The sequence below is a fragment of the Pleurodeles waltl genome, chromosome 1_2 (genome assembly GCF_031143425.1).
Source record: "Pleurodeles waltl isolate 20211129_DDA chromosome 1_2, aPleWal1.hap1.20221129, whole genome shotgun sequence".
Classification (NCBI taxonomy): Eukaryota; Metazoa; Chordata; class Amphibia; order Caudata; family Salamandridae; genus Pleurodeles; species Pleurodeles waltl.
This window is the reverse complement of record NC_090437.1, coordinates 10,998,279-11,013,640: the sequence shown is the minus strand read 5'-3', so window position 1 is coordinate 11,013,640 and position 15,362 is coordinate 10,998,279.

Here is a 15,362-nt window from a genome sequence, read left to right as displayed (position 1 = left end):
GTCCTGATAGTGAAATGCTGCTACATATGGTTTTCAGTATTGCAAGGCCTATCTTCCCCATAGGGTGAAATGGGGATTGCCTTGAAATATCTTTTAAGTGTATTTGCTTCTTGGGAACAGATGGAGATGTGGAGTTTGGGGTCTCTGAACTCACAATTTATAAATACTTCTTTTGGTGAGGTTGGTTTTTGAACTGTGAGTTTGAAAATGTCACTTCTAGAAAGTACGCATTTTCTTGCACAACCATTCTGTGCCACTGCCTCTCTGCTGAACACACGCGAGGGTGACAGTTGGGCTGTTTGTGCATTCACTCTAGAAAGTCACACAAATGAAGCTGCGGTGTGCCCTCCAAATCCCGATGGGTCTTCCTGAGCTAGAGTAGTGGGAGGAGCTGACACTTTCACCTGAATAGAGCTATGCTTGTCCTCACACAAAACAGTCTCCAACCTGCTTGAGTGTGTCTTGGCCGAGGGCATGGAAAGGCAGGTTATTGTGCACTACAGAGACTTCTCTTTGAAGTTTGCAACCCCATTGGGAATGGCCACATTCACAGGGATGGTGGTCTGCTGGGAACAGCAGACCACCATGTCTCTGACTGCTTTGTAAATAAAGATTTTTTCTTAATGCAGTCCATTTTCCTTAAAGGAAAACAGGATGCAATTGAAACAAAAAAATGAAACTTTTTTTTTCTTTTTTTTTCAGAGAAAGCAGTGGTCTGTGGGACTACTACTAGCTCAGAAAAAATATTTTCGCTACCATTCACAAAGGGGATGGGGTTCCACGGGGACCCCTTCTGGTTTGCAAATGGGTTGCCACCAACTTGAAGTTGGTGGTAACAGCGATTGTTTTGCGACCACATTCATGGTTGCAAAACAATTATACATTTGCCTGCAACTCGGTATTAGGAATGGACGCCCTTGTCATGCCCCTCCCTAATAGTGACTCGCAAAAACATTTGGGATTCAGTAATGGATTACAGAGTCGCAAAATGCGGTCTGTAAATCCAGAAATGCTTTTTTTCTGGTTGCAAACAGCCTGAATCTGTGAATCAGGCTGTTTGCTACCAGGAAAAGCATATTACATCTGGCCCTTGCTTCCTAACCCTCTCTAAGACAGAGTACTTCACTTTGCCTAAATGTTGAATGGGATGGCTAGTAGACATTCACCAACCAGCAGGTGGGAAGCAATTAAAGTGTAAATGGTAGGTAGGTTCAACCAGCCTGTCATGCACCTGCTGCATATATTAGACAGGAAAAGTCCCAATAGCACTAGTGAAAGTCAGGTGAACTATCAAAACATTCCATAAAAACCAACACATAATTGTCCAGATGTACAACCATTTGATTTTGCGAGTCCCTTATTGCAATTTATTGCGAATCGCAATTAGAGACTTGCAAAATGAAATATACAAATGTGTCTTAGACACATTTATGGATTCCCAAAGAGGTCACAACTGACCTACCTCATTAATATTCAGGAGGTAGGTCGCAACTTGTAGCCTAATTGGGAATGTCCGCACTCACAGGGATGATGGCCTGCTGGGGACAGAAGACCACCATGTCTGTGACAGCTTTTTCAATAAAACGGGATGCATTTCAAACAAAAAATGAAAAGTTTTCTTTTCATTTTTTCAGAGTTGGCAGTAGTCTGTGGGACCACTACCTGCTCTGAAATTTTTGTTTGCTTCCATTCACAAAGGAGAAGTGGTCTCATGGGGATACCTTTCAGTTTGCGAATGGGTTACCACCAATTTGAACTTGGTGGTAATTGCAATTGTTTGCAACCGCATTCACAGTCGCAAAAAAATATTCCATAGTACTGAGGCTCACTATTTGGATGAGAAGCCCTCTGCATGCCCCTTTCAAATAGCGACTTGCAAACCGATTTTGTGATTCGGTAAATAGATTACCGAATCGGAAAATAGCATTGGTACATGGCAAAATGCTATTTTAATGTTGCATACGGCCCAATTCTGCGAATTTGGGCATTTGCAGCATAAAAATAGATATGTACATCTGGCCCTTAAGTTAACAGATACTCACTTCTAATGAGGGATGTACATTTTATAGCATATTTCCAAATTGCAAAATGAAATTTGAAGGTTTTTACATGTGTGTCTTTAGAAACATTTGAAATAGTTTTCTTTTTTCATCCTTTCCTTTGCCGCACGCAAACTTACAAAAGGCTCACTTTTAGTATAACAGAAACAATGCAATACATAATACAGTAATTAGTAATAGTTTGTTAGGTGACTGCTGTTTCAATTTTACTGTTAAATTAAGCCTCACAAATGTATGCCAAGGATGTATATATAATGAGTTTCATTATACTATTCCGGTATTCCTTTATGATATTCCTATTCATTACAGCATGTTATATGATCTAATTACCATTTTCATTTTGCAGCATGGTGTATTAGAGCAAGACCCTCTCTGTTTTTCCTTTGGAGCAATCTCCTTTCTGCAGGCTTCTCTGTATGGCTTTCTATATTAACTTCGGAAGGCCTCACTGTTAGAAGCAAAGTGGCAGAGTGGTATGAAGAACACACCTATAGATGACAGAGGAGTAAGATGGGTTTGAGTTGATCCGCTGAGGTCTTTTGGCACCTCATCTCCAGAACTCCTTCTGCCCCCACTACAAGCCATCCTGGTCTGCAGTTCAACTTTACCAAGTGCCTGGGATCACACAGCTACTGGAATTTGAGGGGCAACTCTCCTGCAGGGAATACTAGTGAGCAATTGCTACTCACACCTAACATTAAACACATTTCCAGCAGTGGAGGACATGGAGAATACAGCAGATCTGGAAGGAGGGAGTTTCTGTTTTGAGTGGTGTTTGAGCCACTAACCCTCTTTTTATTACAGCTTGTAGTGTTGTCTTGCAGGTTAGGCCTTCATGTGGTTCAGATAGTTCATGGTGGGATGTGGCTTACCATGGAAACTCTCTGCCCCTTTGGCTGGATTTGCATATGGGGATGCTTACCAGGGAAGTGGGCACCCTGGACCGATGATGGTGTGGATAAGTCAGTGGATGTGTTAGAGAGTCTGGAGAATCAGTCCAGTATATCTAGCATTCTGCAAATCTGAGCTGTATGCATCATATGACCTTTTGCATGAGCCTATGCGTGTTGATTGTCCTTTACATTATTATTACACAGACTTGTGCTTGTTTTACCTTTTGCATGAGCCTATGCTTGTTGTCTGCAAATAAACTGAGCTGTATGTATAATATTACCTTTTGCATGAGCCTATGCTTGTTGATTGTCATTGACATTATTATTACACAGATTTGTGCTTGTTGATTTATGCTCTCTGTAGAGGTTTCCATAGCAACCAGGTTGGATGTGTTCAGATTATAAAGCCTGCCACACCCAGTAGCCAGGTGCTCACTATTCCTCGAGAGCTCGTTCAAGGTTTGGTCCTTCCCAGGCCTCTCTGGCTTTGAGAGAGTGCTTTCTGGAGGTTGATTTCTAAGTTTATTGAAGAGCAGGTCAGGCTCTTAGTGGTGAGATTGTATCTTAAGTAAATAAACAAAGGGCATTTGCTGGAGTTTGCTGGCAGTCTGCCAGATGCAATATTTATTGCTCTTTTCTTGTTTCTAAACATATGAAGTTACATAACTAAAGGAACACTGTGAATAGAACAAAAGTGTTTGCTTTTATCTGTGTATCTGTATTGCAAGGAAAATTCAGAGGAAATTATTTCTTCCATATAAAGGATATTTTTGTTTTGCAAATAGGATACTAACTTAAATTTTTTTGGAAGATTACTCTTTATTTAAGACAGGATATTTTAGTAATGCAGAATATTGCTGAATTGTCTAATGAATTTCAGGTTTAGCAATATCTTTAGAACACTTAGCTTGGGGGTATTTTTTGTTTCATTTTTTTTTGTTTTTGCCATCCTATTATTCTTGGTCTGATATTCAGTACATTTTGGTGAGTTTGTGAGAGAAAACAAACTCACGACTGAGAGATTATAACAGTGTTATAGTTAGTTATAAGATTGCATTGCTGTGTGTATTGCTATTCTTGTTTGCAGGTCTCCTTCCCAGCAGTCCCCGTCCTAATTCCCTTCTCCTCTCCTGGCCACTCTAATACTCTGTGCTACAAAGGTTTCCGGAGTTGGAGATGCCTGGAGGTGGGCCTAACTTGTCATCTCATACAGATCCTGAGGAATAGGAGCTTCAGTCGGACAATAAGTGCTACGGGCAGCCACATGCCAAGGAGGACTCTGTGCCCCAAGCCTGCTGTCAAGGTTCATCAAGTTTGTTGGTAGTTCCTCTATTGTTTTCTGAGAGGGCAGCCATTTTTTATTCTTGTCCTGCATGAGTCCCTAGAGGCTGCTGTACTATTATTCAGATACCATAATGAACACTTGCGTGCAGATTCTTGTCTCAAGATGGCCTAAACGAATTGACTGCAGCCATGATGGATGCAAAAGTGGCCGACTGTACTTCTCAAATCCCAGAGGCTCCTATTATGCCTTCTAATCTTGCTTTAATATTACAGCAGCAGTCAAGAACTACAAATCCCAAAAGGCTCAACAACTCGCTAGCCAATGAGAGAAAAGAACATAATGATAGTAAGCACCAATAAGGTATTCCAAATTACTAAAGAGTACACATTTGATTGCAATCATTATGAATTAACCCCTTACCTGGTGGGCCTTTAACCCCCCTCCAGCCCCCTCCCCCCCCCCCAGTGCTGAGCCTTTTTTGGCTTTTGGGGTAGTTTTCCCTTCAGCCCCCATAACTTTTTGTCCACATAAGCTATTCACACCAAATTTGTGTCCTTTTTTTTTCAACATTATGTAGAATGTAAAGGTACCCAGAGTTTGTGGGTTCCCCTGGAGGAGACCAAGAAATTAGCCAAAATAAAGCTAAAAGTTGTTGTTTTTTAAAAAAGAATGGGAAAAAGTGCTGGAGAAGTAAGCATCTGTTTGTTTTACCTGCAAATGGCATCAACAAGGGGTTTGCGGTGCCAAAATCACCATCTTCCCAGCTTTCAGGAACAGGCAGACTTGAATCAGAAAACCAAATTTTGGCATTTTACTAGGACATACTCCATTTGTACTATTGTTTTGTGCTTTCAGCCTCCTTCCAGTTAGTGACAGAAATGGGTGTGAAACCAATGGTGCATCCCAGCGAGCTAAACATTTCTGAAAAGTAGACACAATTCTGAATTCAGCAAGGGGTCATTTGTTTAGATCCTTCAAGATTTTCCTACTAAAAGTAACTGTTGAAATAAAAAATTGAGTTGAAAAAAGCAATATACCTTTATGTTTGCTGGACCCTCCTGGCTGTGGGGATATATAGGTCTTGTAGGTTCTTCAAGAGCCCAAGCTACGTTGAGCTAATAAATGAGCTGCACCTTCCAATGGGTTTTCATTGTACACCAGGTATACAAAAATTCATTCGGTAAGATATAAAGAATGAAAAATAGGTATCAGGGAAACCTATGTATTTCCAAAATGGACACAAGATAAGGAGTTTATAAACTGTGGTTATTTGCACATCTTTGAATTCGGGGGTCCCCATACTAGCATGTGAATTACAGGGCATTTGTAAAATGACTTCTTTCTTACTCACTGTCTTACATATGAAAGGCAAAATTTAGAGAAAGACAATTGGCAATAACACTTGTTCTTCTATTCTGTGTTCCCCCTAGTCTCCCAATAAAAATGGTACCTCACTTGTGTGGATAGGCCTAATGCCCATGGCAGGAAACGCCCCAAAGCCCAACATGGACACATCACATTTTACCATAGAAAAATTATGGGGGTCATTACGACCCTGGCGGTCGGTGGTAAAGTGGCGGTAAGACCGCAAACAGGCCGGTGGAAAACAAAATGGAATTATGACTGCGGTCATCCGCCACTTCACCATTCCGACCACCGTGGCGGTGAAGACCGCTGGGCTGGAGATTGCGGTCTAGTGACGACCACCGGGCTTGACCACCGATGGTATCAGGACCCTGCATACCGCCATGGATCTTGGGTGGTTGGGAAACGCCATGAGATCTATTTCACCGATATTATGTTAATTGCCTTGAACAAGAACTTTCAGACTCCCAGTCACCCCTGGGAAGCTCTCTTCACAAATTGTTGAAGGCAGGCACTCAGTCATTCAGTTTATAAATTAATTTTTAATAGAAGGTGATGGTAAACATTTGCTGTAACCAACCCTCCACCGTTGGTAGTTTAGTTGTTTTCCTGTGATGTAGCACCCACATCTTGGACACCACGGGGCTGTGGCTAGCCATCAGTCCATTGATGGGATAATTTCAGGGAAAGGTAGGGAATTATGTAAGATTGCAGGTGATCCTCTCAGGCCTCCCGTTTTGCTAGACCAGCTTTTAAGTTGTTCCAGCAGTCCCTCACAGGAGGCTGTTACTTTAGAGCATTCCTAAACTAGGTGATCAATATCAGCCTTCATATCCTGGCATCTCCAGGCTTTATTCAGTCTTTGGGGAGACCAGTGTCTTCTTTGTATAAGCTTGAAATACCTCCTTTTCAGCCTAGCATCCCTTAGATTTTTGTAATGATCCAAGAAGATCTAAGCCCAGTCTGTCTCTGTAAAATTTCTTTCCCACCTATGTGACCACGACTTTTTAAGCTGAGGAAGTTGGGGATGTGACTAGGCATAATCTATCATGATTTTAGATATCATGAAGACCATCCATCTGAAGGTTCCCTACACTCTTAAATTATTTCGGATTACGGAATTCTGGAGTTCCCTGATTCGGAGGCTTAAGACTGTGTAGAGACAGTGTATCAGTTTCCCAAAACTCTATGAGTGATGTCCAGTTAAATTGAAAGTGGCCTGAGCTTTGGTAAATGTCACGAGCCTGCCATCTATTATTAATTGACAATTATTATTAGTTGTCTATTACTTGCTCTAAACTTTCTATAGTGTGGGAGGCCTCTTGCTGTCACAGTTGGAACGCCAGAAGGCACCCTCCTTTTTCAACCGTTTCATAATGCCTTTGTCTTAGAAGGAATAAAGCTTGGTGTACAGAAGAGGTTTAGAGTTCATTGAGTTTGAATTTCTTTTTCAGAAGTGATATATGGGTACCATGTGAGTGTTTTCTGCTGTCTGGTGAGACTCTCAATTGATTATTCCAAGACTTTTTTGAATGCTAGTGCTTCTCTTTTTATGCACTGCTTCTTGCATTTGACAAAGCGTACACTTTAGCTGTGTTCCTCATGTCACAGAAGTCAGTAGACTGTGGCAAGTTTCAGTCATAAGTGTAAAAGAGAGAAAAAACTAATGTAGAAAACTGCACTTTAAATGTGCTATTTGATTGTACTGTATTTCAAATTTTCACATAGGTGCCTTTTCAATGTAATCACATGCTAGAAGGTTAAAATTGATATTAAAATGTAATTTAGACTCTAATCTAAAAGCCAATGTTGAAATAAATTTAGATTTTTAGTGTTTTATGAAGAATAAATGACTTTGAAAGTATGTGCATGTGAGAAAATGCAGTTCTCTGTTATATCTAATGTAATGCATTAACAACGTTTTTACAATTTATAATGAAATGTTTTGCTCATATTGATGAAATATTATTAATGCTGAATTAATAAGTCTGCATATTATGTGTTTTATCAACACGCATTATTCAATTACATTTTATATTTTCTTCTGTTAGCATAACTGAGGCCTACAGAGCTTGCATTTCATAGTCATGTAAACATGCTGAATTGTTCCTTTCATAATGTGAGGACTTCTTTCAGATTTATTTCCCATGAGAAGCAAAGTCCCATTGGAAAAAAGCCTATTGTTTAAGCATATAAGAAATGCATTCAGTTGTCCTTGGAATGAATGTAATGCAGGAACATGGTCTGAAATCACATACAAATTGCTACTATCTAGTAGAGTCACACGAAAGAGCAGATGTTGCATCCTGAAGTTAAATGAGTGGTCCTAATTGGATGATGACCCTTTTTCATAAAATGAACTTATCATGATGCCAATTGGAACATTTCATGTGGATTGATATATTGTTTGTAGATTCAACTTTGCTCAGAGGAGATTCAGAGCTGATACAGAAGCAGTCTTGTCTTGATCTGAGGCATACACTTTCCTTATGCTTGTAGATGCCTTGCAGACCAGATGCTTTGTTGACAAAGATTCCCTGAATGCTGAATCCTTGGAGAGGTATCTCCCTCTCTGCCATCTGCCTTTATCCCCCCCCCTGAAATGACCTTTTAGGTTTGAAACTTCACAGTGCTGATGATTCTTTTAATTTTATTTCAGTGTCCTGCAGCCCAAATTATTCTATCTTTCCAAATTATTTTTGTCCTTTTGGTATTTTTGCATTTTGCTCGCATGTGTTACTCACTACACATGTGTGTCCCTAATTTGGTTAGCTGTAGCGTTGACCTGAGCCTAGCCAATGATTATTGACTTGAATGAATTTGAATTGACTAAATGATTGTGAAATCTGAGCACCGTGTGATTTTTGTCTCTCAGATATTTCTGTTAACTTTCTGTATCATTCTTCTTGAATTCTTAGTTCATGAGGCCATTAGTCCTGGTTCTATGTTAGTTGAACAAACTATAAATATAAAAAACAATAAACTGATACATCAAGGAGGCTAAGCAATTTTTTTTGTGCAAACTTTTGTGATTAGTGTTAGTTCTAAAGGTAGGTAGGAAATACTTTGAAGTTACAGCACCACTTAAAAGAGCAAATTCCTTCTTTTCATATACTGTTAACTTGATTTTCAGGACTTTGCATTTCTCTCAGTGATGCACAGTTTGACTGCTACAGACATGTGGCTAGTGGGAACAAAGAATAGTGCATTTTTAGGTTTTGCCTCACCATGCATGCGTTGTCAACAGAAGCTATTGTAATAAAAAAACTTACAAATGGGCTTAGAGCCTGCCCATTACTTACTGATACTTACCTTTGGTCGGCTTCTACTTTAGTCTGGTTTCCTTGCTTTTTACTGGTCACACCTCCTGCTTCCTGCCAGTTGCTCATGTCCTTCTGTAGTCTCCTCCGGGCTTCTGTCCATGCTGTAGAGCATGGACCCAGCACAGCTTAATTTTTTGCAGCCAGTGTCCTTTCACTGGCCGCTTGCTGCTCCACGTACTTTTCTTTAAACTGTGCAATGTTGTGCAACATGTCTAAAAGAAATTGACAAAGCCAATAGATCTCAGGAAGGTAAAACCAATTGGCGTTGCCAATGCCTGTTTCTGCCCCAGAAAGTTTCTAGGGCACTTGCACTGATTGTAGGAGTAGTTATTTGAGTTAAGGGCCAAAATGATTGAGTTAACCATTGTTGAAAGGAAGAAATACAAAGGGCCAGATGTAGGAACCGGTTTGCATGTCGCAAACTGCGAAAAACGCAGTTTGTGACATGCAAAACGGCCATCGCAATGCTGATTCACATTTTGCGAGTCGGTACCTACTCCCAAAATGTGAATCCGACTCGCAAATAGGAAGGGGTATCCCCTTCCTATTTGCGACTCGCACTGCGATGCAGAATTGCTTTGTGACCGCGAAAGCGGTCGCAAAGCAATTCGCAGTTAACACCCACTTGAAGTGGGTGGTAACTCATTCGCAAACGGGACCCCTTCCCCCTTGTGAATGTCGCTGAAAATATTCTTTGAGAGCAGGCAGTGGTCCAATGGACCACTGCCTACTCTGAAAAAATTAAACAAATGGTTTCATTATTTTTTTGAATTGCAACTCGTTTTCCTTTAAGGAAAACTGGCTGCAATAAAAAAAAAAAAAAACTGCTTTATTAAAAAAGCAGTTACAGACATGGAGTTCTGCTGACTACAGCAGGCCACCATCCCTGTGAGTGCAGGGACTCGCTATGGGGTCGCAATGTGCAACCCACCTCATTAATATTCATGAGGTGGGTCTTTGTGACCCCATAGCGAGTCGCAGAAAGTGTCTGAGACACCTTTCTGCATACAACTTGGCGAGTTGCAAATTGCGAGTCGGTATGACTCGCAATTTGCAACTCGCTAAATTTTCTGTTGCTACATCTGGCCCAAAGTCCCTACCTAAAAAAAAAAAAAAAGAGAAAGTTGTTCGATAACTTTACACGTTAATGAATTTTGCAATCTATACTGTATGGCTATTAGAAAATGAACAGTGCAGGACACCACACATTTTGGAAATAAATTAAGAAAGTTTAACCAGTTTTGTCTATTCTCATTGTATGTGTTATACTAACTGGGAAAGCCATGCGGAATTATGTGAATCTAGTACATTAAAGTGAGGGGAAATGTAAAAGGGGTGTTTAAAGCATCTGAAAATAGTATTTCGCTCTACAGTATGGCCTTAAGAGGAGTTATTTTCCCACCACTATTCCTTCACCAGTTGTCAGGGCATTTGATTAAGTTGAGGTAGAGAAGGGTGCTGTGGGTTTGGGTGACCTGTTAATGTGGTTGCCACCTTTGTGTAAAGCGATCTATGGTTTTTAGGCCCCAAAGAGTGACAAAAAACTTCGAATTGTCCATTTTGTGAAACAATAATTACAAACATATAGACTCATTTATTTTTTTTATTGACTTTTCTTACCAGACGTGCAGGTATTCACACTGCTGTAAATAATACATAATAGTAATATCTCACTCAGTGGTACTCAGGTGTACCCTTAGAAGGTAGAGTTGGCCCCAAAACGATTTGAACCAGTGATTTTCAAGTTGCTAACATATGTCAACACTGTGAATGTTACCCCAGTTTGCTGTCTATGCCTGCTGGTCAAGAATACCAACTGATAAGATAGCAGAGAGGGTTGTAGGGCTACTACTGAAGCTTTTATGTATTCGCCATCTCTCAGGTTCCAATGCTGAATAGATAACTCAGCTGATTTATGAGTATGGTGCAGAGCAATGTGTGTACAATTCATAGGTTAGAGGTATGAATCCAAGTAACCACTGGATAGGTTCATGTTTTTTTCAAGGATTATAAATAAAAAATTTGGGGAAATAGCTCAATACTGCATGGAATGGGCAAAGCAGAAATCAGAGTACCGAAGGCTTACTCAAAGATTCATTCTTTGAGTGTGACGTAAATACCAGTTGCTTTTATGCCGAAGTAGAGGTCAGCATTAGAATAGTGAGGTAGGAGTGAATAGTCCACCACCTCATTGTTATCTTCATTATCAGAAACTTGTTTCAGCCCCTGAACGTCCAATAGTACTAGCATTTAACCCCTTGTGTGCCCTGGATGAGGTGATCTCGTCCAAGGCGCCGGTTCCCCGGTGCCTTGGACGAGATCACCTCGTCCTGCTAGGGGCCCCCGGGGTGAGTGCTAGCGCTCCCCCCGAAGGCCAGGCACACCCCTCCCCTAGGCAGGGATGGAAGGGGAATCGCTTCCCCTTCCACCCCCACCCCCCCGTAACCCCCCTGTGGCGCCTGATGACGTCAGCGCGCTTTTGCGCGCTGACCTCATCAGAGGCATTCCCTCTGGTGCTGGAAGCTCAGCAAAGCATTTCTCCTCCGATCACGTGGAGGGGGTCAGAGAAGCCTGGAAGGAGAGGAAAGGCCTTTTTTGGTTTACATGATAAGGAGAGCAGCCCCTTGGGCAAGGGCCGCTCTCCAGGGGGACAAATTATTTTTTGGCTGTTTCTGCCCCCCCCCCCCAATACAATTAGGCCGGGGCAGAAACCCCCCTAGACACCAGAGATTTATTTATTTTTTTGTTTTTTTATTTGTGGTAAGCGACTCCTAAGGCAAGGGTCACTCCCCTAGGGGCAAAAGTTTTTCTAGGCCATCATCTATTTTTATTAGGCCAATCTGCCCCCAAAGGGGGCAGAAACCACTAGACACCAGGGCCCATATTTATACTTTTTGATGCCAAACTGCGCTAACGCAGTTTTGAGTCAATAAAATTAGCGCCGGCTAACGCCATTCTGAAGCGCCATGCGGGCGCCGTATTTATTGAATGACGTTAGCCGGCGTTAGCCGCCGGCGCCGTCTGGTGTGCGTTAAAAAAAACGACGTACACCAGGCAGCGCCGGCGTAGGGGGATATGGGGCTTGGGCGTCAAGAAATGGGGCAAGTCAGGTTGAGGCAATTTTTTCGCCTCAACCCGATTTGCGCCATTTTTTTTCCACTCCCAACCCCCATAGAAATGACTCCTGTCTTAGCAAAGACAGGAGTCATGCCCCTTGCCCAATGGCCATGCCCAGGGGACTTCTGTCTCCTGGGCATGGTCATTGGGCATAGTGGCATGTAGGGGGGCACAAATCAGGCCCCCCTATGCCACAATTTTTTTTTTTTAAAAACACTTACCTGAACTTACCTTAATGTCCCTGGGATGGGTCCCTCCAGCCTTGGGTGTCCTCCTGGGGTGGGCAAGGGTGACAGGGGGTGTCCCTGGGGGCATGGGAGGGCACCTCTGGGCTCCTTCAGAGCCCCCAGGTCCCTTAACACCTGCCTTTTGCAGGCGCAAAAAAACAGCACAAAAGCGGCCGTACGTCATTTTTTTTGACCCGCCCACTCCCGGGCGTGAATTTTGCCCAGGAGTATAAATCCGACGCACATGCCTCGGAGTCGATTTTTTAGACGGGAACGCCTACCTTGCATATAATTAACGCAAAGTAGGTGTCCACGCTAAAAAATGACGCTAACTCCATGGACTTTGGCGCTAGACGCATCTAACGCCAAAGTATAAATATGGAGTTAGTTTTGCGTCGGAATTGCGTCAAAAAAAACGACGCAATTCCGGCGCAAACGGAGTATAAATATGCCCCCAGGGATTTTAGATTTTTTTTTTATATGGACACATAAGGGGAGCGGCCCCTTGGGCAGGGGCCGTTCCCCAGGAGAGCAAATCATTTTACAGCTGTTTCTGCCCCCCTTGGGGACAGATCAGCCTAAAATTATTAGGCTGATCTGCCGCGGGGGGCAGAAATCCATTAGACACCCGGGAAAATATTCTTTATTTATTTATTTATTTTTTAATTGTTTGGGGAGCGACCCCTTGGGCAAGGGTCGCATCAGGGGGGGCAAATTATTATTAGGCCATTTTGCCCCCCCTGGGGGCAGATAGGCATGCGACATGCCCCCGGGGGGGGTGGCAGAAACCACTAGGCACCAGGGAATATATATTTTTGTGGGCTATTTGAAGTAAGGGGAGCAGCCCCTTGGGCATCGGCTGCTCCTCGGGGGGCAAATTATTTCTAGGCCAGATCGGCCTAATACTATTAGGCTGATCTGCCCACGGTGGCAGAAATCCACTAGACACTAGGGATACATTTTTTTATTGTTTTTTTAATTTTTTTATGTTTGGGGAGCGACCCCTTGGGCAAGGGTCGCTCCGGGGGGGGGCAGGAATCATTATTAGGCCATTTCTGCACCCCCTGGGGGCATATTGGCCTTGCGATCTGCCCCCGGGTGGGCAGAAACCACTAGACACCAGGGAATATTTTTTTTGTGGGTTATTTCAAGTAAGGGGAGCGGCCCCTTGGGCAAGGCCTGCTCCTTGGGGGCAAATTATTTCTAGGGCATCTCTGCCCCCTCGGGGGCAGAAAACCACTAGGCACCAGGGATATATTTTTTTTTTACTTTTATTTTTTTATGTTTGGGGATCGACCCCTTATGCAAGGTTCGCTCCCGGAGGGGGGGCAAATTATTATTAGGCCATTTCTGCCCCCCCGGAGCAGCTCGGCCTCATATAAGTAGGCCGAGCTGCCCCCAGGGGGGCAGAAACCACAAGACACCAGGGATTTTTTTTTTTTTATAATAACACATAAGGGGAGTGGCCCCTTTGGCAAGGGCCACTCCCGGGTGGGGCAAAATATTTTTAGGCCTTTCCTGCACCCCCTGGAGGCAGATCGGCCTCATATAAGTAGGCGGGTCTGCCCCCAGGGGGGCAGAAACCTCTAGACACCAGGGATTTTTTTTTTTATAATAACGCATAAGGGGAGTGGCCCCTTTGGCAAGGGCCACTCCCGGGCGGAGCAAAATATTTTTAGGCCTTTCCTGCACCCCCTGGAGGCAGATCGGCCTCATATAAGTGCCCAGGGGGGCAGAAACCTCTAGACACCAGAGATATATATCTTTTTTTATTTACTTTATGTTTTTATGTATGGGGAGCGACCCCTTAGGCAAGGGTCGCTCCCTTGGGAGGCAAATTGTATTTAGGCCATTTCTGTCCCCCTTGTGGGCAGATCAGCCTATGTTTGTTAGGTTAATCTTCTCTAGCCACCTTGTATTGGTGTGTGTGTATGTGTGTGTTTTGTTTGGAGGGGGCAGCCCCTTGGGCAAGGGTCTCTCCCCATGGGGATATTACTGTTGGCCATAACTGCCCCCCTTGGGGGCAGACTGGCCTATTTTGGAAGGCTCATCTGCCCCAAAGGGGGGCAGAAAGCCCACCAGAGACCAGGGGAGATTTTGTTTCAAAATAAGAGGTTGGGGGTATGGCCATACCCCCACCCCAAATAAATGGGGCCAAAGTTGTTCTGCCCACCAGTGGGCAGATTGGGCAATTACCCCTGATCCATACCCCGGGGGGACAGAAAGTCTACTAGATGCTAGGGAATACAAAAAATAAGAGAAAATAGTGGAGTGGTGGCTACCAACCAGTATGGGCCAGGTTATGCCCCCACCCGAACTGAAAGGGCTAACAGTCTTTTAGCTCTCCCCTGCACACTAAAACATCTTATCCCATGGCAAGTAAGAGGACATTTGATTATTTTGGGTTTTTGGTTTACATTTGGGCCATGAGAGCTTGGTAACTCTCAAAATCGTCCCACTTGGAATGGTGAGGGCTGCACTTTTTTTTACTTTGGGACGCTACCATGTACAAAAATCCACAAGACCTAGACACATCTGAAAACTAAACATCTAGTTGAATCCAGAATGGTGTGCTCCACATGCACCCCGCACCATTTCCTTACCCACAATGCCCTGCAAACCTGAAACTTTGCTGATTGTGATGGAACCTTCCGGAATCTGCAGTAATCCACAAAATTCCTACCACCCAGCATTGTCTCATCTATACCGATAACATTTCTGCTAGACTTGTCAGCCTAAAAATGTTTTTTTTCAAACTGCCCTTTTGGACCCACTTTGGTTACCCCTCAATTTCGACGTGTTTTTGGCTCTTCCCTGTCACAAACACTTGGCCCACCTATACAAGTGAGGTGTCATTATTACCGGGAGACTGAGGGGAACGTTGGGTGGTAGGAAATTTGTCCCGGTGCAGTGATCCCACACAGAAATGTGGGAAAAATTTGATTTTTTTAGCTAAATTTGCAGTTTGCTGAGGATTCTGGGTAAGAAAATATTGGGGGATCCACGCAAGTCACACCTCCGTAGACTCCCTCGGGTGTCTAGTTTTCAGAAATGTCTGGGTTTGGTAGGTTTCCCTAGATGGTTGCTTGGCC